Source organism: Leopardus geoffroyi, chromosome C3 (genome assembly GCF_018350155.1).
Source record: "Leopardus geoffroyi isolate Oge1 chromosome C3, O.geoffroyi_Oge1_pat1.0, whole genome shotgun sequence".
Classification (NCBI taxonomy): Eukaryota; Metazoa; Chordata; class Mammalia; order Carnivora; family Felidae; genus Leopardus; species Leopardus geoffroyi.
Window position 1 is genome coordinate 6,866,321 of NC_059338.1, and position 25,008 is coordinate 6,891,328.

Sequence of the window (25,008 nt, forward strand, 5' to 3'; positions counted from 1 at the left end):
TAATGTAACATCTAAATGGAACACTTGCGAGGGAAAGGCAGTGTTATTAATAGATGCTCTGGAACATGGGGCTGATCCCAACGTACGGTCAAGATCTGGCATCAGTCGCAAATACTGAGAGCAGAGGTTAACAATAGCCTTTGGAGATCAACTCCTCCAGTTCTGTTTGGTTGTTTGTTTTGGGCCCCAGGGGGCTCTGGGGTCCACCCAGCCCAGCCCAGTGTTATACAAGCCCATGGAGACCCTGTCCCCTCGTGGATGTTAGAGCTCCCAGGGGACACCATCAAACTCACCACAGAACTGGTGGCCCGTGTTTGTGAGCCAGCATAGCACAGCCTGTCTTCCCTGCCTTTTCCTCCCTCTTCGTCCCCTCCTCTGCCCTCCCCCTCTGCTCCTTCCCCTTTGAGTCTTCATTCCTTCACTCTGCCCCCCCTCCCCCCTCCGCGCCTCCCTCCTCTCACTTTTCTCTTTTTGTCTCCTTCTCTCCATTTGTCACTCACACTGTCTTCCTTTCCCTCTCTCTCCCAAAATGGCTCTTCCAGCTTTGTTGGAGAGCAGCTCAAAAGAGTAGTACTGCCAACGTTAGCTTCTCCTTTAAAGGAAAAGTTTGTATTTCCAACCGGAGCTTGATTCTCCCTCGTGACTTAGAAGCTGTCTTTCTCCCATTGCAAGTGGCTGAGGGCTGGTCTGTTTCTCATGAGTGTCTTGGGTGGGAGGTTCTGGTTTCAGGTGTCCCGGAGGACATGTTTTCCAGGGCATGGCGACCGCACAGCCTGGGGGGTTGCACGTGGGGGTGGCGTGGGGACGGGTGGCATTCGGAGCAGTGACCGGGACAAACCTGGGAGGCATCTGCTTGTTACAGAGCACGTTACGGTTGAGATAAATGAGGCGCCGTGACCACACTGCTACATAAACCTAGGCGTCTGAGATTTTGGAGTTTGGCTGTGCCAGGATCATTATAGGAAGGACAAGGTCAGGATCGGTGTCTAACTAATCAGAGAGCCACAGCTCTTGTGGGTGTGCCACGAGACGAGGAGAGAAGAGACTGGTTAGAAACTGAGGGACATGCCTGCCCAGGGGAAGGGAGGCCAGGTGTGCAGCTGGCTTAGACGTTTCTAGATGAAATGGGCTCAACAATGTTCTGAAAAGCATGAACTGCGAATGGACAGTGGTGATGTACAAGGAACCGTGGGGCTGGAGAGCAGCGTGGGACCCAAGGACTTTGGGTAATGGCTTTACTTACAAAAATAGTAGCTGTTACAGGGCACCTGTGATGTGTGAGGGACTCCGCAAGTGATTTGAAAGCATATGGATAGGAGTGGGGGATCATTCCAGCCCAAGTGCTCACGGCCAACAAGAAAGGGAAGGAACAAAAAAAAGAACCGTGGTCAAGGAGGTGCCCAGAGGGTGGTGAGTGGTGATGGTAGGGGATGGCACTTGTGGCTGGGGAGGTCCCCGACTGTGGAGGGGTGGGGCTGGGGCCAAGCATGGGGGTGCCAGGCAGCGGTGCAGTATGCAGAGGGCGAGGTATGGGTTGGTCACTAGCGGTGGGGCTGACCTCAGCAGTGAGGACGAGGAGTGAGCAGTGGACAAAAATGGCACTGGACGTGGGAATGGAGGGGAGGGGACAGATGGCAGTCTGTGGGGAGCAGAGGGTTAGGACCGAGGGGTGGTGGAAGAGAGAGCTGGAAAGGAGGGTGGCTGCCAGACTGGGGAGAGCTCTGACTGCTGGCTGGTCTGTGACATCTGGACGCCATCTTAGGGATTCAGCATCTGCGTGGGACGTGCCCTGGGAGTGACTTTGCTTTTGAGGATGCCAGTTTCAGATGCCCCTCTTGCTGAGCGGGGGTGCAGTTCTGAGCCAGATTTAGGGGGGAAATATTCAGACGCCTAAGAATATATATGCGTGAAACATGTGGAGGCAGCACGTTCTAAGGTGTCAGTCTCTTGGTTTTTCTTTGATCTTCACAGCTTATAAGAGATTTGAGGGTCAGCCACAGACTGCATCGCCCTCAGGGTACATCTAGGGCTGCTAGCAAGAATCTTATTTCCATTGTTTCCATTTTCATTGCCTTATAATTTCTCATATTATATTAATTATTTTAGCCTGAGATTGTGGGCTGCAGGAATGATGTTAAGTGTTCCTGGTTGGCAACATTTCCTGAATTTCTTTCTGAGCTTGAACCTATTCAAAATTCTTGCTTCCTGGGGCATGGAGCTTGGGGTTCCTCCCCTTGTGATGGATGAGAGGGGTTGGGGTATCCCTTCTAGACGTTCATAGCCTTTGTCAGGATTTTTCACTGCTGTCTTATTGTCTTAGACATTCATGTGACCTCTTATACTGATTAATTTCTTTATGTGTATGAGCTCCTCCTCCCCCACCCCTCCCCCACCAAAAAAAAAAAAGACTGCGAGAACCTCTTAGCCAAGGTCTGAGTCTTTTTGTCAGGTGGTTTTGCTTTTGTGTAACATCTAGCGTAGTATTCCACATGCATTATCTGTTGGGGGTTGAGAAACAGGGTTGGTGGTGGTGGGCAGCTGGAACCCATCTGCTCCCATGTTTCACCCTGGAACTGGGTTTTATAGAGGATGGTCCAGAGCAGATCTTTGCTAATCAAAGCCTCATTCACTGATAGCATCGGTTTCAGCTAGGAGCTTGTTGAAGACAGAATTGCATGCCTTAGACCTCAGAGTCTATAATTTTTTTTTGTTTTTAGTTTTTTTGGGGGGGGATATACATATAGAGCATGTAAGTGGGGGAGGGGGCAGAGGGAGGGAGGGAGGGAGGGAGAGAGAGAGAGAGAGAGAGAGAGAGAATCTTAAGCAGGCTCCACGCTCAGTGCAGAGCCCAATGAGGGGCTCAGTCCCATGATCCTAGGATTGTGACCTGAGCCGAAATCAAGAGTCGGATGCTCAGCTGACTGAGCCCCCTGGGCACCCCTGTAATTTGATCGGTGTTTGAGACACACTGGTCCCCAGATGTAATGTGTACAAAGCACCTGAGGATTGTGTTAACATGCAGCTTCTGATATTATTTTAGGTTCCTTAGGTAATAGTAGACAAGTAGACCTCAAAGTTTTCTCATACCAAAGCAGCAACTTCCTTCCTAAGGGTGTCAGTGAACATCATTCGCTCCTCAAACTGATACTCCTGCACAGAACACAGGGTTTTTGTCAGGGTTTGGCACACGACAGCCTGTGGTCGAAATCCAGCCTGCTGCCTGTTTTTGTAAATAAAGTTTTATTAGCACACAGCTCTGCTCATTTATTTGCCTAGTGCCGATGGCTTCTTTTGTGCTACATAGGACAAGGTGAATAGTTATGACAGAGACCTTATGGCCCACAAAGCCTAAAATACTTACTATCTGGGCCTTTACAGAAAATTTTAAAAAAGTTTGCTGGTAGTGGCTGATGAGATGAACCCAAAATATTTCCTTGAAGTAAAGAAAATAGTTGTAGTCTTTTGCCCCAGTGGCAAAATTTGCAAGCCCGTCTTAATCTATCATGGAGAAGCTAAATCATAAAACAATTCCCTAGTGGGCAATGAAGTGTCTTAAGCCCCAAATCGATCCAGATATCAGTACCGAGGAGTCTGTGACTTTCCAAGGCCCGTTTTATAACAACCTCCTCTAAAGAAATGGTTGTAATTTTATTGAGCTGACTCCTTCTTCCACAAATCGATTCCATGAACTGTTCAAAGTGAGTTTTGACTTTCCCCAAGAACTGGGAGGATCCAAGAGGAAATCCCGAGGAGAAATGTCTGGGACCAAGGAATCAAACAGCCTGGAAAGGGTTGGGCAGAATCTCCTGAAACAGTAGCCTCAGCCCAGCCCACCTCTGGGCTGTTCCCTGGGCTGCCAGACTCAGACAGTGTGGGCTTGGAGTCCTTCTTTCCATTCCCTGGGAGAATCCCACCACCTGTCTCTTATTTGGGGTTTGTGAATTGTGAAATGATGGCACACTCCAGCTCCAGGCTTGCTGCGTGTATGCCAAGCATACAGAGATGGAAGGCAGAGTCTGGGGCCAAGAAGCAGGAAGTGCAGAAAGGGGGGCTGCTGGCCCGAGGCATCTGCTCTGCAAACACAGTGGAGCAGGGGGTTGTGGGCGGAGAGAAGGGAGCCCCATGTAATCGCTCGAGGATGTGGGCGTGCAGCTCTGATCCCCTGGCTCTCCTTCCAGAACCAAATTTCAGAGGAGATGGGTGTAGGAGAATTAGGATCCCTTTTCCTTGTCCAGGGGTTTTCCGGGGCCAGCGTGATTTAGCGTGGGATTCTATGGGCTTCTTTGCTGTAGCCCTTGGAGCTCTAGGCTTCCTTTGTTTCTTCTCCCATTGTCTGCATAGCCCGGGACACTAGCAGGGTTTTTTTGAGGAGGTGTAGACAAGAGTGAGGAGTCCCCTCTCAATTCCAGACTTTATTTTACCTCCAAACTATTCTGAGAGGTTGTAGGAGTGAATTGGTGCCTCCTGTATTGTTATTTCTTCTTTCATCCAGTGGGTGGATATCCATTGAAAGCCTACCATGTAACGGGATGGTGGGAAAAGCATGAACTGGAGAGTCAGACAAACCTGGGCGCAAATTCTGGTTTCTCCACTGTGAGCCCCCCACTCCCCACTCCCGTTCCAGTTGGCAGGTTTCCTCCTTCCTCACCCCACTTTCCCCCCATCTCCCTGAATCTTCGGTCGGGCCGGAAGATCCCTTCTCTTTGTGTTTGTTGTAGCCCCATAGTCTGGCCGCGTACAGTATGATCGGGAAATCATCTGTTCAGGTGTCAGCCTCTCTCCCCACATTTTAAAGTCATCCATGGCAGGGATCTCTGTTAATAGTTTTTACCCTTAGCTCCCGATACACCTGGATATTATGGTGATTCTGCTATCTGGATCAGTTGGGATTTGGTAGATGACAAGTACCGGAGAATCATGAAAATACCTGGCGACGTCCTAGTCCACTTTTCGTGAAATGAATGGCTGAGGGGGTTGGGGGGAGGTTGGATCTGGAGACCCAGGCTTGTGAGGCACAGCTTGGGTGGATGAGTTGACAATGGACGAGCAGCTCTGTGTCTTCCCCAGAACATTATACGCTCACAGCAGTGGGGGCATGTCTTATGTGTTTCTGTGTCCCTTTATGTTCTTAAGTACAACCAAGAAAGTGAGTAATTAGACAGTTGGATTTTGATGGACAGTACAAGACCAAAATCTTCCACCCGTCAAATCTCCCCGTGTTCATGATGTGCATCTATCTTGTCTTGAGAGCCTGGAGAGTGGAACCATTATGTAAAAAACATAGATTTGGGGAGAAGAGAGTAAATTCAGTTTGAAACACGTCAAGTGTGAGATCTGCCTGTCACACATGCAGGACTGGATTGCTGGAAGGAGGTGGGGGCTGGAGCCTTGTGACTTTTCACATGTCTGGGTTAGTTCCCCAAACTAGACCCAGAGCTCATGGTATAGCCTCTGTGGCACTTAATGTGTACCCATTAAAAAGGACCTGGTACATATTTACTGGTCCACTCTAAGATATGGGGCTTCCCATGTAATAGAGATCTGCTGCAGATGCTTGAGCAGAGCTATAAAACGATATAAATTTTGCCCCAGGAAGACTCGATTTTGCTGCAGCGTACAAGAAAGATTGTAAGGGAAGGAGGCAGAGGTGGGGAAGCTTGTTAGGAGGCCAGCAAAAGGGCAGGTGGGCAGTGAAGGAGTCTGAGCAGAGCTGTACCAGGAGGAAAAGAGAAGAGGGGGGTTCTGACTATGCAAGAGACTGGTGACTTGGCTGGCTCCATAGCATCAGCCCTAGCAAGTCTCCTTGCTCTGGGAGGAGCAAGGACCAGCCATGTGTGGCTTTGGAATGAGAGCCAGCGACTGCATCCAGAGGGAGATGATGAGAAACACACAGGCCATGAAGATCAGGAAAGCACCATTAATCTTTTCGTTGCAAACTACTCTCCAGAGCCCTGGGAGAGGGTGCAGAAGCCTGTGTGTGCGGACTCGGGCCCTTTACTAGGAAATACAAGATGGAATCCCCCTTAGTAAGCACAGAAGAGACAACATCCTGGAATCGGAGAGGCTGGGAGAGGATGGGGTGGGGTGGGTAGTGAGGAAAGGGAGGGGCGGAGCACTGGTCAGAAGACAGGAGAAAGCAAAAGTGGTCCAGGGTGAGTAGACCTTGAATTTCATAGAAGCTGTATTTCTCTCCCCACCCCCCACCCCCAGTCTAATTTTATGGAGAATGTTTTCCTCAAATATGAAATTAAAAAAATTTTTTTCCAGTTTATTTATTTTGAGAGAGAGAGAGACAGCACAAGTGGGGTAGGGGCAGAGAGAGGGAGAGAGAATTCCAAGCAGCACAGAGCCCAGCATGGGGCTTCAAGTCACAAACTTTGAGATCATGACCTGAGCTGAGCTCAAGATTTGGATGCTTAAAGGGCACCTGGGTGGCTCTGTCAGTTAAGCATCTGATTCTTGGTTTTACCCCAGGTCATGATCTCATGGTTCATGGGTTCGAGCCCTGCATTGGGCTCTGTGCTGACAGCTCGGAGCCTGCTTGGGATTCTGTCTCCCTCTCTCTCTGCCCTTCTCTGCTCACTCTCTCTCTCTCTCTCAAAAATAAATAAATAAACATGAAAAAAGTAACACAAAAAAGAGTTGGATGCTTGACTGACTGAGCCACCCAGGCACCCTAAGATATGAAATATTTTTGAAATTAAAGAAAAGTCATTAAAACAAAGAAACTACTTTCATTCAATAAAAACTCTGGTTTTTAGAGTTACATGTTATTTATACGTATCGTAATGCCCCCAGCATTGTAAATCAATTTGATGAGGTGTGTGAATGACCTTAAAAACCGTCTATACTATTTGATGTAGGAATTTCCCATTTATGAATCTATTCTAAGGAAATACTCTGAAGGGGACAAAAGTTACACACAACAAGGTAGGTAGCATTAGGTAGGAAAAAGAAATGATCTAAAGGCCCAGCACTGAGGGTATGGTTAAATATACAGGGTATAAGCCTTTAAAATGATGGTTTTGAGAAATAAAAAAAAAATTTAATGTTTATTTTTGAGAGAGAGAGAGAGCACATGAGCAGAAGAGGGACAGAGAGAGAGGGAGACACAGTATCTGAAGCAGGCTCGAGGCTTGGAGCTGTTAGCACAGAGCCTGATGTGGGGCTCGAACTCACGAGCGGTGAGATCATGACCTGAGCTGAAGTCGGACGTTTGACTGAGTCACCCAGATGCCCATCGTTTTGAGAACTTTAGATAATTTCAGAATTTATGGTTTTATATTAAGTGAAATTAGAAGTTTCAAAGTTACATAAAGGTATTAAATAATGATGTAAAATCCACAGAACAAAAACTCTGAGGAAAATGTGTCAAAATATTAACTGAGTTTGATTTTTTATTAGCTGAGGAGCTCATAGGAACCATTTTGGTTCTTCATAAGATTGAAAGTTCATAAATAAGCATGCGTGACTTCTCTATTAGAAAAGAAAGAAAAGAAGCTATGTAAGTTTTTTTGAAGGGGAATGATATTATGAAGGAGTAATTATAGTTTTCAGAGAGAAAACATGAAAAATCAAGGTGGGCTCTTTCCTTCCCTGGGACTCTGAAGGTCTTTCCTCGCTCCCAATCGGATGTCCTCATGTGTGCCTGGGGACAGAAAACAGCTACCTGAGCTCTGCTCTCACACACGTAGTAGTTCTCTGTCATCTACATGGAAAAAAGACCCAAACCCCTTGGTCTCCTATTCGACATCTTCCAGAAGCAAATCCCAACTCACCTTTTCCAGTTTGTGTGTATTTTCTCCTCGGATCAAATCCCCTCTCAGACTTGCTATTTCTTGTATGTGTCCCCACCTTCCCATTTCTGAACCTCTGCTTGTTCAGGGAACAGCATGGTCACAGAGCGAGTACAAAACGCGGCCAAGCAGGCCAGGGGATTGGTCGTGCTGTGTGGTCCTGGCCAGCCCATCTCACCACTCTGATTCTCACATGGCGCACCTGTGACATGAGGGAGGTAGTGGATGGTTGCCAAGCTTCCTTGCAGCTTCAAAGCCGGGCGAGCCGTGTTACCTCAGTGTCCCAGGAGGGGACAGCTGTCTGTTCCTTGCCCCATGTTGTAACTGCTGCCCTTAAGCGTCCCTCCCCCTCTCCACCTGTCAAATCCTGCACTTCCTAGCTCTTGTCCCTTTTCCTTCATGACGTGTCCCTTGGGGTTCCGATGAACAACATGTGTATTGGCCCTTTGGCCCCTCATACGTACTATGTCTTCTCAAAACCATGGCTCGGGTCAAGGATATAACAGATACTCCCATCTGCATAAAAATTCAACTGCACGGGGAAAAAAACAAATTAAGTGAGCTTCTGGGATGAAAGTGCATACTTCTCTAGATCCTTTGTTTATGGTCCAAATAGAGCCCAGCTTGTGATCCCCACATACTTTGGGGGAGAGGGGCATATAGATCATTTACAATATTCCCCAAAATCCTAAGAAAAATCACATATGGGCCTCACAGCAAGTCTGTTTATTTTGAGTCAGAGGAATTTTTTTTTCTTTTTTAGCCAGCACATAAATGTGAACTTCACAGCCCGCCCTTCTGCCAACCACTGGTTTGACCTTCAGCTCATGGGTAGCTCCTACCATGACCAGAGCCCTTCTCTCCCTTCAGATTTCTACAAACACCTACCTCCCCTCCTCTCTCTCTACTACCCATACGTCCACATGGGACAAAACGAAGAGGTTGGTTGAGCTAACTGAGATGTACCAGAACGTTGAGGGCATCGTTGCCATGTTCCAGCCCAAAGGCCACTCAAGAAGAAGGGGATCAGAGTCATCTTCTGACTCAACCTCACAAGAACAGCCAGGGCAGCTGGGCAGTCCCCGGCTGTTTACTCTGTCTCTGCCCATGGAGCATTGTCTTTCCTTCTGTTTCATATTAACAGCACAAGAGACTGTGAGCTGCTTAAGGGCAGAAAACTTGCCTTGTTCATCTTTGTAGCTCTTTCTAGAACCAAGTATGGTGCTAAACCAAGGGGAGGCCTTCGTATTAGTGGACTGGATGAATGAACACACAAAGGACAGACATACTCTGATGGCCCTGGGGGCAGTGTGAACTGTGGAGAGCTCAGGGTGATAGCCAGGGTGGACCACGGGCTCTTGCTCTGACTTACTCGTTATGTAACCTTGAGCACGCCTCTTCATCACTGTGGGATGAGTTCCCCCAGCTGTTGAAAAAGTGTGCGTGTGTGTGTGTGTGTGTGTGTGTGTGTGTGTGTGTGAAGTGGCTGATGATTGAAAATGTGTACCTTTGGGAACGTGTATGTAAAATCGTCTGGCATAGGGTTGCAGTTGAAGAGTAGGCATTTATGTAACACTTTTTTCCCCTTAAACATTTGTAAAATTAAAAGAACCTGAAAATCATCAAATAAACATAACTCAATAATCTCAGCATTTAAGAATCATATAAAATGAGAAGTAAAGTTTCCCTTTCCAGCCGTTTCTTTTAATTCCCCAGAGATAACTGCTTTCCTTAACATGCAAGGTTTTATGCTTATTCTTTCTGATATTTTTCCAAAGTTGCACAGGCTTACCTATACGCACACATACCCACATTTCCAAATGGAGCTAGTCACATCTATTTGTCTATCAATTATCTATGTATCTCCCCACCTACCTATCATCTATCATCTCTAAGTCAGTTACTTAAAACAATTTTTAATATATATTAAAATTTTTTTAATGTTTATTTTTGAGAGGGAGAGCAACAGAGCACAAGTAATGTTTATTTATTTTTGAGAGAGGGAGAGAGAGAAACAGAGCACAAGTGGGGGAGGAACAGAGAGAGAGGGAGACACAGAATCCGAAGCAGGCTCCAGGTTCTGAGCTGTCAGCACAGAGCCCAACACAGGGCTCGAACCCATGAACCGTGAGATCATGACCAGGGCCGAAGTCAGACACTCAACCGACTGAGCCACCCAGACGACCCTCTAGTTACCACCTCTTTTGCAATGTTCTCAAGATGATATCCCAGTGCTGAGGCTGGCTTAGGTGCTACAAATGTGGCCCGAGAATTACAAAGGACACCCCAACAATGACACTGACCCCCCAACCTACCCCAGGGCAGTGTCTGAAAGGGGCCTGTGGGCACCTCGTTAAGATTGGTATTAATGGACATCTTCCTCAATTATCTGCAGGAAATACCAGCTTTTATTAAAATATTTTAAAAAAGATATAAAAACAGCTGCATTGATAGGCAGTTACTGGAGACCAAGAATTATTTCATAGAATTGGAGAGAGGCTGGCCGGAAGGAGAACAATTCAGCCTGGAAAAATGCAAACTGATGCAAAGAACTTGAAAAGTCTGTAGGGAACAGGGCAGGGCCTGGGCTGAGACAGTGAGGCCCTTCCCTCTGGTGACAAATGTAAAGGACAACTGTAGAGAAGACCCCGTGACCGGGGCGCCTGGGTGGCTTAGTTGGTTGAGCATCCGACTTCGGCTCGGGTCATGATCTCACGGGTTGTGACTTTGAGCCCCGCATCGGGCTCTGTGCTGACAGCTTGGAGCCTGGAGCCTGCTTCGGATTCTGTGTCTCCCTCTCTCTCTGTCCCTCTCCTGCTGGCACTCTGTGTGTATCTCTCTCAAAAATAAATAAACATTAAAAAAAGAAGCTTTAAAAATTAAAAGAAAAAGAAGATCCGGTGACCAAGATGAATCCAATTTTAATACAGTATTAAAATAGTCAATTTGGCAAACTAACCCATGGGCTGGTGGCCTGTTTGTGAACAAGGTGGAGTTGGAAAGCCCCTGGGAGTGGGCGCTGAGCAGCAGGGGCCTCCACACTAACTCTCTGACACACGGAAACCCTGGCTAAGCATGTGGACGTTAGACGCATCAGACCTTAGTCTCCGATTTATGGGACGAATACTGCTGAGGAAAAAGAATGAATGAATTTGACTATTTTTGTTAGTTGCCTGGAGCTGCCTTAACAAACTGCCATAGACTGGGTGGCTTAAGACAATGGAAATCTATTGTCTCACGGTCCTGGAGGCTAGGAGTCCAAAATCAAGGTGTCCGCAGGGTCGGGGTCCCTCTGGAGGCTCTACGGAAGCGTCCTTCCTTGGCTCTTCTACTTCCAGGGCTCCTGCAGTCACTCCAACCCCTGCCTCTGTGGTCACATAGCCTTCTTCCCTGTGTGTGTCTCTATATTTCTGTGTACCTAAAACTGGGGGTTCATACTGCTACAGGGGCAGCACCCGGCGCAGCAGATATTCTGGCACTCGTACATCACAAGGCGCCCACAGCAGCCCCTCTACCTGTCTTTGCTCTACTCTCTCGCATCTCTGCCGTCTAGAACAGGGCATGGCATCCGGCTGACACTCAACGAATATTTACTGACTGGGTGCATCTTTTCAAGGGCTACCCCGGATGCCATCATTCAGCATTCAACCAGAGAAGCAGAACCGGTAGGAGATATACTACCGGGAGGTTATTGCCAGGACTTGGCGTAGGTGACCGCGGGGGCTGCCTCGGCCCTTGCCCAACCCGCAGGGCAGGCCACCAGGGAGGGCAGGCTGGGGATCTTGGTGCTGGGCTGAAGCTGCTGTCCCCAGTGGAACTTCTTCTGCAGGGAAGGCTCAGCTCTGCTTTTGTGGCCTTTCAACGGATCAAATCGGTTCCATCCAGATTATCTAGGATGATCTCTTATATAACGTCAACAGATAATGCACTTTAGCCACATCTATAAGAACAAGTTGACGCTAACCCCTGGATTAGTGTTTGAATAGCTGGGGACTAGAGCCTAGTAGTTGACAGACCCAAGACTATGGCCCCCATGATTAAAGAAACCGTTGCCCTCTAGTTTTCTCTCGGGCATCAACCACGTAGCTAATATCAGCCTGAATACTTCCGACGATATTGACTGAATTCGGCTCTGCTGCTGCCTCTGACCGTGAGCTGCCTGTGTCGGGTCGGATACCCAAAGGCTCACACGGTCTGGAAGGATAAGTGGCTCCTCTCTGATTTGCCAGAAGCGAGCGGTTATGTTAGCTGAGGAGCCGGAACATTAATTTCGGAGATTTGAGTCTGGTGCAAGTTCTGTGGGGCCAGAGGGTAGGAGGATGCTTTTTGCGTTGGCCCCAGTAAACATTCTCTGCTTGTTATGGTGGTTGAAATTCTGGACTGGATCTTTTATTCGTGGGCCAGGAGGTTCACAGTAAATTAGGGGTGTGGTCTGGCCTCCACGCTGTCAGCACACACACATGCTCTGTGACATGGGGGCCGCCCCGAGAGACCACAGGCGGCGGTCTGGGGGTGGGGGGGCGGCGGGGAGTGGTAGAAACAGCACTGGACTGGGAATGAGCCCCTGCTGCTAACTTCTCACCTGTGAGGTCCATGGTCAACATGGCCTGATATGGACAGTGCCAGGCTAAGCAGTAGGCTTTTAGGATTGAGTGGTGAGCAAGACAGTCCCTACCCCTCGTCCCGTCCCGAGCTTCCTGTTGAGCAATTCCAATGAGTAGTAACGATCACGTCTTTATTTGTGGCTTTCATTGAAGAGTAGTTGGCACACAACATTCCATCAGGTTCTGGTGCACAGCACAGTGACTGGAGACCTCTACACGCTCGGCCGTGCCCACCGCGAGTGTGGCCGCCCACTGTCACCATGCAGCACTATGGCAGGGCCCTTGTGGCCCCGGTGCTGCACCTCTCCTCTCTGCAGCTTACGCATTCTGTAGATGGAAGAATGGTCATAGCTTTACTATTTCCTGAAGGTTATCGGTTCCCAAGGGTGTGGGTTATGCATGCGGACGTCGGGGGTTAGTGTGGCTTAGGGGCGGAAAGCCTCTGGAAGGAGATGATTGATTATTAATGCCTTTCCTGCCTGGAGTCACGCCCTTCGTCTGACCCTCTTTTCCTGTCCTGTGAGTCCCCTCCCTCGGCTGTGTTGAGCGGCATGGGCCTCCCCTCCTCAGAGACCTCTGTCCATCGAGTCTCTCCAGCCTGACCTTTGCCCAAGCTCTTGTCTTGAATCTCCAGCTGCCTGGTGGAAAACCCCTGGTGGAAACCTCTAGTAGACATTTCAAAGGCGCAGCATCTGTGCAAGAACTTAACGTTTCCATTATATTCTTCCTTCCCTTTCCTGTCTCTGATAAGTTTGTCACGATTCTTTTTTCTTTATTATTATTATTTTTTCCATTTGGGTCAAAAACTTCGTCATCTTTGACCTACCCTCCCTATCACGCCTGCCGGTCATTAGCCCCACCCTTTCTGTTCCCTCAAGTCTCTTCTCTCTTTATTTGTCACACCGTCTGGGCCACTTTTCCCGACAACCTCCATATGGCAGGTTTCCCTCCGTGTTAGTCCGTCCTTTCCAGAGCTACCAGAGCTCATGTTCCTGACAGACCTGGCGGGGTCACTCTTACTGGGAAGCCTTCAGTGGATCACTGCTGGGCTCCGTGGCCAGACGCTGGGCTTCTAAGCCCGACCCTGCCACTTAAACCAGCCGGGTGAGCTTGGGCAAGCAATTGCCCGCCCTGTGCTGTGCTGCGTCCCCTGCGAAAGAGTCATGCCCATCTCATACCGGAAGTTGTGATCTGCTTAAACGGGTCAGTCTGCACGGGCAGTGCTGGTAAAAGTGCCTGATGTCCTGGGAGCATTCCATCCAGGTAGATCCTCTGGCCCCACGTTCCTCCACATTTTCTCTCTTATGCCTGGACTTCAGCGTTTTTCTAACTCTCATTGTGTGTCATATGCCAGAATCGTTGTTTGCAAACTAGTCCACGCACTAGTGGCTGGACCTACATGGATATATGATGTATTTGTCTTTCTTCACATCCCGCTGAAGACTATATATATACACCCCTGTGCACATACAGTAGACTATATACACACACACATATACATATAGATTCACATATACTCTCTTCTTTGTTTTTTAATTAATGGACTCACTATTCTGATGGTGCTTCTAAATTAAAAAGACTTACTTGGGCAAATCCCTACCCATTGTGTGACAGTAAAAGAGTCATTTTTCAAAACTATCCAGAGGCTGGCTTTTCATCACACTAATGATGAGATTCGCCTATTTGCCAGTGTTCCCATCTTTCTGATAAGGGTGGACGGTGCTGACTGGTCTCAGGAAAAGTTTCTCAGGAGCAAGTTCTCAGGGACTCTCTGTCCCTATGAAACAGACCCACTCAGAGACACGGAAAACTTCTGAGATGAGCTCATGGAGGTACTTTCCTGTGATGAAAATAGCAATGCGAGCTAGTGCCGGGGACTTCAGGTTCCCAGAGTATAATTAGGAGTTTTCCCGACTCATTGCACACTGTAATTCATCATTATGTGTGTCCTTTAATTATGGGCTCTAATTGTCCATTTTAGTTCTGTAATTAGATATAAAGACGTTAATTTTGTAGATATTATAATCAACTCAAATGTCCTTCCAGATTCTTTCCCCTACCCTGCCTTTTAAAGAACATTAATACATCATTAAAAGGCTCGTGCGTGGAAGGAGCCTCGCAGAGGGCACCTTTTGGGAGCCAGTGGTCCCTGGTTCAGGAGGGATATGGAGGCATTATCCTGCCTGTGTCCCCCATAGACTCCCACGGGGCCCGATTCCACATAGCAGCTTCGTGTTGGAGGCATCATGCCGGGTCCAGAACAGTGAAGAACCCTTTTGACTCATATAGAGACAATTTTTCTTGACTAGAAAATTTAAAGGTGACACCAATGCTTACTGAATCATGGGAGAGGAAAGAACTCATGTTAGGGCAGCTCTGGCTTTCTGTTTCTCTCGTGACTTATTCGAGATGAAAATATGAGGCATTTTAGTTTCATGAAATTTGTATTTTTATTTATGTATGGGCAGCAGATTATCTATTTATCATATTTATCTGTGTATTTATGTGTCTATCATCTATCACCTATTATCTATCAATCAGTCTATCTATCTATCTATCTATCTATCACCTATCATCTATCTATCTATCTATCTATCTATCTATCTATCTATATCTATCTATCATTATCAGAGAGAGAGAGAGAGAGAAGGAGAGAAGTTGCTTTACTTTTAAAAAGATACCACCGCAAACCTTAATTAAACTAGAATTCATTTTAGGTATTGTCAACAAGTCAGGTCTCCATGTTTCCTCCATCTATAGCACTCTTAAAAAAAAGGGGCGCCTGGGTGGCGCAGTCGGTTAAGCGTCCGACTTCAGCCAGGTCACGATCTCGCGGTCCGTGAGTTCGAGCCCCACGTCAGGCTCTGGGCTGATGGCTCAGAGCCTGGAGCCTGTTTCCGATTCTGTGTCTCCCTCTCTCTCTGCCCCTCCCCCGTTCATGCTCTGTCTCTCTCTGTCCCAAAAATAAATAAACGTTGAAAAAAAAAATTAAAAAAAAAAAAAAAAAAAAGACTAACTCCCGAGTTTTAACCAGTGGCTTATGCTATGCCCATTTTATTCTATTTATTCTACGTACTTACCTACTTGCCCCCATTGATAAATCTAGGCAAAAAGAGGCAATGTGGTAGAATAGAAAGAGCCTCACTCGGGGTTCTGGCCCCTTTCTCGTCTCCATTACTCAAATACACTGCATGATTGTGCCAGTCTCCGACTTCATGTGCTGTCTATATGCTTCTGTCCCTCAACTTCCTGTCTCCAGCCCCAGCCTTTCATCTTAGTTCCGGACACAGATAACAATCAGAGCTCTTGATATTTCCTCTCGGATGACTCATAGGCACTTGAAGCTTCGTGTGTCCCAACCGAATTGGCTTTTCCTCTAAACTCTTTGCTCTTTTCTTCCCAAACTCAATCAGTGGTGACACATGCACTTAGCCAGTCAGGCCAGAACGCTCAGTCATCCTTGATCGTTCCTTTTTCCACCCATGAGCCGCTAGCAAGCCGTGTTTTGCGCTCCAGAGCAAAGCAGGTCTGCCGGGCTCCCGCCGTTGCCCTGGTTCTGGCTGCCATCACGGCCTGCCTCGTGACCATGACCATGGTAGCTCTTTGTTTCCACCTCCAGTGCTTGTCTTTCCCCACCTTTCCTCCCAGTGCCAGCAAACACAGTGGCCTAAAAAATATACATATTAGTTGATGTCACTCCCTTGTTTAAGCTTTCTCATTGATTTCCTTTGCATAAAACTCAAACCTCTTCACCAGCTTGGGCTGCCATAACACAATGCCATAGACTGCATGGCTTACCCAACTGAAACTTACTTCCTCTTACTAGCTCTGGAGGCTAGCAGGTCCAAGATTAAGATTGGGAAAGGTTCAGCTTCTGGTGAGAGCCACCTTCCTGGCTGTAGACCGCTGGCCACCTTCTTGCCGGGTCCCCACAGGGCACAGAGGGAGAGCCTGTGACCTCTCTGGTTTCTCTTCTTACAAGAATGTTAATCCTATGGGATCTTATAGGATCCACCCCCACCTTATGACCTTATTTAGCCTTAATTACCTCCCTATAGGCCCTGTCTCCCTATACAGTCACAGCAGAGGTTAGGGCTCCAAAGTAGGCATTTGGCAAGGAGGGGGGACAATTCAGATCACAGCACGTCACTGTGAGGCGTGGCTGTAAAGCTCTCTGTGGCACGGGGCTCTCCACCCACTCTGGTCGTCTCTAACCCAGCCACTCGAGGTTCTTTTTGTTTTGAACGGGCCAAAACCCTTTTCTGCTGAGGCCTTTCTTGCAGGCTATTTTATTTGCATGGAGTACCCAGCTTCACCAGACCTTTCTCCTGGTGGCTCCTTCTCATTCTTCAGGTCTGGGAGTCATCTCAGGGAGGGTGTCCCCACCTGCAGAGACCCTTCGCATTCCCAGTCACTGTGGGCTGGTCATTTCTGTCACAGGATTCAGCATACCCCAATAACGTAGACCCTTAACTTGCTAATAGGGTATCCAGCACGTAACACAGAACCGGGAACACGTTAGATATTCAGTGACAGATGCCAAAGAATGAACGAACCAGCAACAGGGGCTGTGCCCTGCTAGGAGTTAATAACTCAGAGCAGGATTAACCCTCTTTCACAGGTGATCAGTGAACAGGGCAAAGTGTGACATTTATCTTTTGATGCGAGTGGACCACCCCTTCGCTGTATGTACTGTTTCACCAACAAATCTCCCCTTTTTCCTCCAATATTTTTTCATCACGGTAAAATACATGTAACATAAGAATACCGTGTTAACCATTTTTAAGAACACAGTTTCGTTACATTAAATATACAGCGAACCCTTGAACAGCACAGGGTTGTGAGACATTGACCCCCTGAACAGTCAAAGATCTGTGCATAACTTTTGACGCCCCCCCCATCTTAACTACTAATAGCCCACTGTCGACTGGAAGCCTTAGGGAGGAGATCAAGAGTTGATTCACAGATTTTGTTTGTTACATGTATTGCATACTGTATGGCTATAACCAAATGAGCGAGAGAAAGGGAAATGCCATTAAGAAAATCATAAGGAAGAGAAAATGCATTGGCAGTATTGTACTGTGTTCATGGGGGAGAAATCCATACAGAAGTGGACCCATGCAGTTCAAACTCATGCTCAAGGGGCAACTGTATTCGTAACATGCAACCATTACCGCCCTCTCTCCTTCACGGCGCTTTTGTCTTGTAAGACCGAAACTCTCCACCCGTTAGGCAGGAGCCCCCCTTTTCCTCTCCTGCCCAACCCCTGGCTACTGTCGTTCTACTTTCTGTCTCTGTCAAAAATGCTTTCTACTAAGACTCATCTACTGGGGCGCCTGGGTGGCGCAGTCGGTTAAGCGTCTGACTTCAGCCAGGTCACGATCTCGCGGTCCGGGAGTTCGAGCCCCGCGTCGGGCTCTGGGCTGATGGCTCAGAGCCTGGAGCCTGTTTCCGATTCTGTGTCTCCCTCTCTCTCTGCCCCTCCCCCGTTCATGCTCTGTCTCTCTCTGTCCCAAAAATAAATAAACGTTGAAAAAAAAAAAAGACTCATCTACTTGGTCTACAGGCTTATGACGTTATGCTTCTTCCGTTTTGCTGTGAACACACAGTTCAGTCAGGAGTCTGAATGTGAGTGGTGCAGAACACCGTACAAAACTTATCTGTCATCTGCTAATGACATTGTAATTATTGTTCTTTTGGTTTTTTTTTTAAGTTTATTTATTTATTTTTGAGAGAGAGAGAGAGAGAGAGCGTGAGCTGGGGAGGAGCAGAGAGAAACTGAGAGAGAGGATCCCAAACAGTGCAGAGCCTGACACGGGGCCTGATTCCACGAACCATGAGATCATGACCTGGGCCAAAACCAAGAGTAGGATGCTTAACCGACTGAGCCACCCAGGCATCCTTATAATTATTGTTAATAAAGTGAGTATCAATGTCAGAGACCCATGTAGAGTTGTCCTTTCTAGAAGCACTTTAATGGGGAGGGATAAATGGTACAAACCATTTTCACAATTGGGAACTGAAACACTGCTTCACCCTGCAAACCCTTCCTGAGAGCTCCTCGTGGTCCAGGGACCGTGCTGGACGCCGCACATGAAGAAGTGTGTAGTACAGAGATCAGGGGCTAGTGGACGGGGGCAGGTAGACGACGACTGGAAGAAAGGGACGCCTTTGCTGTGCCGCTCTTGCCACAGGTTGGATGGGATCGCAGAGGCGTGTGGTCAGTTCTGTGGGGCGATGATGGTGGGAAGGGAAGGCTGGTGGTCATGTCACGTTGGTGGGGTGTTTACCCGGCAGAACGAACCCGTGAGCAAAGGCCTGGAGGCTAGAGAAAGGCTGGGGCTTTCAGGGAGCCACGCTTTGGCCCGCTGAAGCAGGAGGTACAAGGAGAATATGCCTGGCCCAAAGACTTTCACATAGTAGGCACTCAGTTAATGTTTAGTAAATAAATGAGTGGGTCACAATGGCCTGGGGGGTGGGCTTGAGACTTCGAGAGAGGGGCAAGATCATGGAGGGCCTTGTGTGCCTTGCTGGGGACCGCGATGGCATGGAGAGGTGGCCCCGGGGGATTTCTCTAAGCAGCGCAGAGGGAGAGACAGGCAGGTGAAACACCACCACCTGGGCGCTGATTGGAACGTGTAAGCATGATTAAGTTGAATGCATGTGTTGGAGAAAGTTGGGAAGTGTGTGTGTGTGTGTGTGTGTGTGTGTGTGTGTGTGTATGTGTGTGCACTTGAGTTGGAATACGTATGTGTATGTTTGGGGGAGTGTATGTGTATGTGTATGTTTGGGGGAGTAAGTTGGAATGTGTGTGTGTGTGTGCAAGTGATTTGGAGTGTGTGCGCGTGCGCTGGAATGCCCTACATGTTAGTGCAGTGGAGCGTGTGTGTGCGCATGTGCACAAACATGCGTAAATGCGAGTGAGCGGTGAGGAATGCTTTCTACTAAGACTCATTTATTTGGCCTGAAGGCTCATGAAGTTATCCTTGTGCCTTACTTCCGATCACATGCTCCAAGTCACATGCAGAAATGGGCAGAACAGCTCAGACCAGTGATTCCGTCCTGACTCACGCTAAGCCACTTCCAGCCAAGTTAATTAACTGCTCCCTCCTCGTGCTCACACAGCCCTTTGCTCTATAACACTTGTCACACCACTGTTCTTAAGGGTTTATGTAATACTTTCCCCTTGCTAGCCTGTGAAATCCCTAAGGACGGAAAAGTGTGTCATTTCTCTTTCTGTCCCCAAAGCCTTTTCGGGCACGTAGTAGGTTCTCAGCTAATGTTTGTTAACAAACTAAAGGAAAAGCAGCTGTTTTGTAACTTATTTAGCCAAAATTGGCTGGTTACTTAGAAAATCTCATTATTGCCTCCTGGACTTAGGAAACAACAGTAATAATGGTTACCAATTTTTAAGAACCTACTACGTGCTAATTACAATGCCAGGTACATTATGTGCAGCGTTTTTTTTTTTTTTAATGTTTATTTATTTTGAGAGCCGGTGGGGTGGGGTGGGAGAGGGGAAGGAGCAGAGAGAGAGAGAGAGAGAGAGAGAGGGTGGGCGGGGGAGAGAGAATCAAGCACGTTCCACTCAGTGCAGAGCCTGATGCGGAGCTCGATCCCACCACCGTGAGATCATGAGCCAAAATCAAGAGTCGGATGCTTAACCGACTGAGCCCTCCAGTCGGTTTTTTGTATGTATGGTGTTTTTTAAAGTCCCCCGAGGTTCAAAAATCCCAGGAGGTAAATATTATCAAGTGCCTTCTACAGATGACACAGGTAGGCTCTCTAAGGTGAAGTAACTTGCCAGATCACGGTTGGAAAATAGATACAGCCGGAACCAAAGCCTGTGGCCTTAATTCATGTGCTCTCCATCCTGCTGTTCCCCACACAATGGGAAAAGTCGCTCCTTTTCCTGTAAGGAATAAAAGGGTTTAATTTGGTCAAAGGGCAACAGTGTTTCCTCTGTGCTCAAAAGGAGGTTTGGCCAATCACAGAAAGGGAACCAAAAACAATATTATCCCAGAGACATGGCCAGTCTGGGTTAGCGCCAGCTCTGGATGCTGTGGGCTGGTTCCCAGGAGTGCAGGAAGAATGATAATCGTTCAGTTGAGATCCAAGTTCATGGCGGCGGGATGAGGCTAGAGATTCTCTTTCCCTCAAATGTTTGCCTTTTTCTTTTCTTCCCCAAGGATCTGGACAGGATGTTTTCTACCCCCTGGGGAGCCACTTCCCAATTCTACTGTTACTGGGTTGAAGACTTCAAATTTATTGTGGGTTTCCTGTTTCCAACTCTGTGTTGGTTACTTTGGTGGATTTAGACAAAAGGGTGAGGCGTTTCTATCTCCAGATTGCCTCGCATATATAGTTGGTATTCTATTAATATTCTATTTGTCGATGGGTTCTCATTGGCTAGTTACTCTTTGCAAGTCTCCATTCATGGATAAATCGCAGTTCATCTTTGCAGTCTCCTCAGCTCTTTTCCAGGTGGGTTTCTCATTGTCAGGGGTAACCTAGGGAGGCGGAGGAAGCACAGAGGGGCTTACAGCAGAGACAGGTGGGGGCATCCGAGGGAAGTCTTCTAGCCAATTCCTTCCTTCCTGACTTTTCTACACTCTCCAGCTTGGATGACTCATCCACACAGACTTTCCATTTAGCGTCTTGGGGCTGAAGGGCACCTCCCAGGCAGCCTTCTGCTGTGGGAACCAGGCAGAAGCCAACATGGGGGTATGAATTTGGGGGAAGTCAGTGATTTCAGGGCTCCTGGAAGGTATCCTACTTCTGAAGTCACTTCCTGGATATTATTTTTATTCTCTCAGCTTTGGGCTCAGATCTCTAGATACGCTGTTTGTCACCTCTCTCATTTCATATTATTGATGTGCCGGGGCTTTGGCAAAGGTTTTGTGGTTGTTGTTGTTTGTTTTTAAAAAAATTTTATCAATGGGAAATCCTCAGACACCTCTTTTGTAGGCCCCAGGTCACAGAGTTTTGGGCAACTTGTAGGGAAAGCAGGGCATGAATTTGGTGAAACCTGAAGTCAGTAAAGGTCACTCTTCTGGGGAGACACTGAGTTCTGCACAGATCTGTCCACAGAGGATAGCACTAAAGAACATGGCTCTGAATCCAAACTGTGAGTGAGTTCAAGAATCAACTCTCCTGGGGCGCCTGGGTGGCTCAGTCGGTTAAGCATCCGACTTCGGCTCAGGTCACGATCTCACGGTCTGTGAGTTCGAGCCCCGCATCGGGCTCTGTGCTGACGGCTCAGAGCCTGGGGCCCGTTTCAGATTCTGTGTCTCCCTCTCTCTCTGCCCCTCCCTGCTCATGCTCTGTCTCTCTCTGTCTCAAAAATAAATAAAAACATTTAATAAAAAAAAAAAAAAAAAGAATCAACTCTCCTACCTACTAGTTGTGTGACCTTGGGTAGGTTAAGTAACTTGTTTGAGCCTTAATTTACTCATGCGTAAATTAGCGATGATCGTAATTCCTAACCTCACAGGGTCGCTGTCAGCGTTCAGTGAAGCAATAGATATAGAACACTAAAAATAGTACATGACACATAGTAAACCCTCATTAAAAAGCTATTGTTAATACTTGGTTGCTAAAGGTCTGTCCTACCTGGTGTGTCAACCTTTGTCAAATAAATCCTCTGGGATTTAGCATTAGGAACCTACGCCTGCAGAAAGTTAGGGTGGGAGGAACCTTAGGGGTTGTCTAATCCAAACATCTCTTTTGTAGATGAGGAAATGTAGGCCCCGGGTCACAGAGTGAGTGACTGAGGCATGAGAAAAGAACGTCCAGTCTGCTGCCCAGGACGCATTTCTCACAAAGCTGGCCACCCTCCATACCTCACATCTCCCTGTAAATCCATCTCCCGACAACCGCTTGTACACTTCCAATTTCTATTAGAGTCTCTCAGATAACGAGGTAGGTTATGTTCAAAAACCCCAGTGAAGCGAAGAAACTGCCCAGCCGCTGGCCTCCAGCTTGGTTTCGGTGAGGGGAGCTCAGTGGAGTCTGAGAGACTGGGAGACCCATGGGTAAAGGAGAGGCCTTGGGGCAATTTGACATGGAATGAGAAACACAAAAATTCTCAAAGACGTCGATGGACATCTTATTTTTAAATCAACGACTTGGGTAAAATGTTGTCATGATGCTTCCTGCAATGCTGAGGCACGTTCTTAACAAAAGCAACACTTCCTAGCTTCTTTCTTTCTTTCTTTCTTTCTTTCTTTCTGAAGGCCTCAGTTCATTGGCCTCAGACATAATTAGAGCGACATCAGGAAAACCGGACTCCTTTGAAAAAAAAAGTGTAAAAATAAGACAACCAAATCTTGGAGAAAGTTTCCTTTCTGGGGGAGAGAGCTTTACTCAACATCCTATCAGCTTGAACGCATTCCAGTCTTTTTTCTATAAACGCCAAGTCTTATAAAATTGAAACTACAGAGCTAAACATTTCTAAGAAAACCCAAGTCCTGTTCTTGGTTCAGTCAGGGACTTGCTGACTTTTCTCAGGGAAGTCAGTCTGGAGAGCACTGCATCCTTACATTGAGGGTTGGCATCCGCTTCTGCGATGGAGTGTGGTAGAATGGAGAAAGTATGCTCTGGAGCCAAAAGGTCTGGATTGAAACCAGAATTTAAGCCTGAGCTCTGCTTCCCCATTTGTTGGATGACCTTGAGAAAGTGTCTTAACCTTTCTGGATCTGTTTTCTAGCCTTTATAAAATAGATTACTGCCACACAGAGGTCGCATATGCTGTTGAATGTGTACTGTGCCCAGCCTCGACGAAGGCGAAAGGTTTCCAGGGCCTCATGCGAGAAAATATCTCATCTATATGGTCTTCAGCTGCAGTTTGGTTGATTGACTTATGCCAATTTACAGTTGTAAATTGTTGATTGAGAATCTTTGTTGTTTTTCTTTATGCTGGCTCCCCAGGTCCTCTTCTCTCCATGGTGACAGGGGTACTTAGCAGACCATTATATCCTTCTGTTTTTATTAATCAAACCATCCAAACCCGCCTAGATCCCAGGAGACCCTGCATGGATGGTGGGGGTGGTAGGAGAGTGAACGTTTCCAGCCCAGGGATGTTCACAGCTGAAGGGAGCCATGACTTGTGTGCAGAACTCTGCTTCTCTGCCCTGAGTCATCTGATTAGCTGCTTCATTTTTAAGGGAGGAAATTTAATTTTGGGTCCTCTTTGGAACATTCAGGGGACTCTTGCCATGTTCAGAATAGCCTTGAGCTATAACCTCATGAGGCCCCTGATGTGTCTGTGTGTCTGCTTTGGACCAGACCCAAGGTTCTGCCCTGTGTCTTATCCACAGTGAGGGTGGAGGGTGGGGAGGGTCAATGTTTATCTTGGTGGACCTCACTTGAGCTGGACACTGCTGCTTTGTTGGCTCAGGCTGAAGTATGCTTCTCCTTTTTTAATTGGCTAGGGACTCTCCCCCAGGCACTTGGTCTGCCAGTGATTTTGGCCCCTGCTGCTCAGACTCTTGGGGATCATAAGGAGAGCATATTTCCCTCTGTCTGCCCCAACCCAGCAGCAGTCAGTTACGAGTGGCATGCATGGTTGCAAGAACTATCAGACCAAAGGTCTAGCCAGTGACCTGGAACTTTCCTTCTTTCCCTAGCGGGGAAGGCTCCCTGAGCAGGTGGACTTGTTAGAATATGTACAGCCTGTGACAAACAACTCCAGGGACCAGAACTAGGTGGCCTGTTTGCTGACTAGCCCAGGCTGGTGAAGCATAGGGCTATTATCATGTTAAGGATTAAACAAACTAATATATTAGATTGAAACACATGTAATTGCTGACGTTTTAACTGTTTTGAATCTATAACGTAACAAAGATAGCAGAGTGCTCTAAAAACATGGCTCAACTATGTGCTATTTGCCAGAAACGCACTTCAAATGTAATGATAAAGCCATGTTGAAAGAAAAAGGATGAAAAAAAGTTATATTATGCAAATATTAACCCAAAGAGAACAGGAATGGCTGTATTAATAGATGTGAAAATCCTTAACAAAAAATTAGCAAATAGAATACAATAATGTAAAAAAGAATTGTATACTATGACCAAGTGGGATTTATTCCAGGTATGTAAAGATGGTTCAGTATGGAAAATCATAGGATCATATTAATTGATATGGAAATAGCACTTACAAAATCCAAAACCCACTCATGATAAGCACTCTAAGCAAGTTAGCAATAGAAGTGAGTTACCTCAACTTGATAAAGAGCATTTAGAAAAAGTCTACAGTTAATAGCACACTCAATTGTGAAAGACCAACTGCTTTTTTCCCAAGACGATGCCATTTATAATCACTCAAAAACACTGAAGTGTAAATCTAATAAAACTTGCACAGAACTTGTATGCTGAGGACACCTAGGTGTCTCAGTTGGTTAAGTGTCTGACTTTGGCTCAGGTCATGATCTCCCACTTCATGGGTTAGAGCCCTGCATCGGGGCTCATTCTCTGATAGCTCAGAGCTTGGAGCCTGCTTCTGATTCTGTGTCTCTGTCTCTCTCTGCCCCTCCCCTGCTCATGCTCTGTTTCTCTGTCTCTCTCTCTCTGTCTCAAAATAAACACTATATATAAAAGAACTTATATGCT

At 47.2% G+C, this 25,008-nt stretch overlaps 1 protein-coding gene across 5 annotated transcripts in view; it reads left to right on the forward strand.

Moving 5' to 3' along the window:
* Window positions 1-25,008, forward strand: part of DDR2 (discoidin domain receptor tyrosine kinase 2) — a 155,117-nt gene that overhangs the window by 26,934 nt on the left and 103,175 nt on the right. The window contains exon 1 of one of the 5 annotated variants that reach the window (XM_045456620.1): window positions 860-1,226. The exons of the other annotated variants lie outside the window; for them this stretch is intronic. The gene's annotated coding sequence lies outside the window, so the exon portion shown is untranslated. Of the gene's footprint in view, window positions 1-859; window positions 1,227-25,008 lie in introns of those variants that run through there. 5 annotated transcript variants of the gene reach the window in all.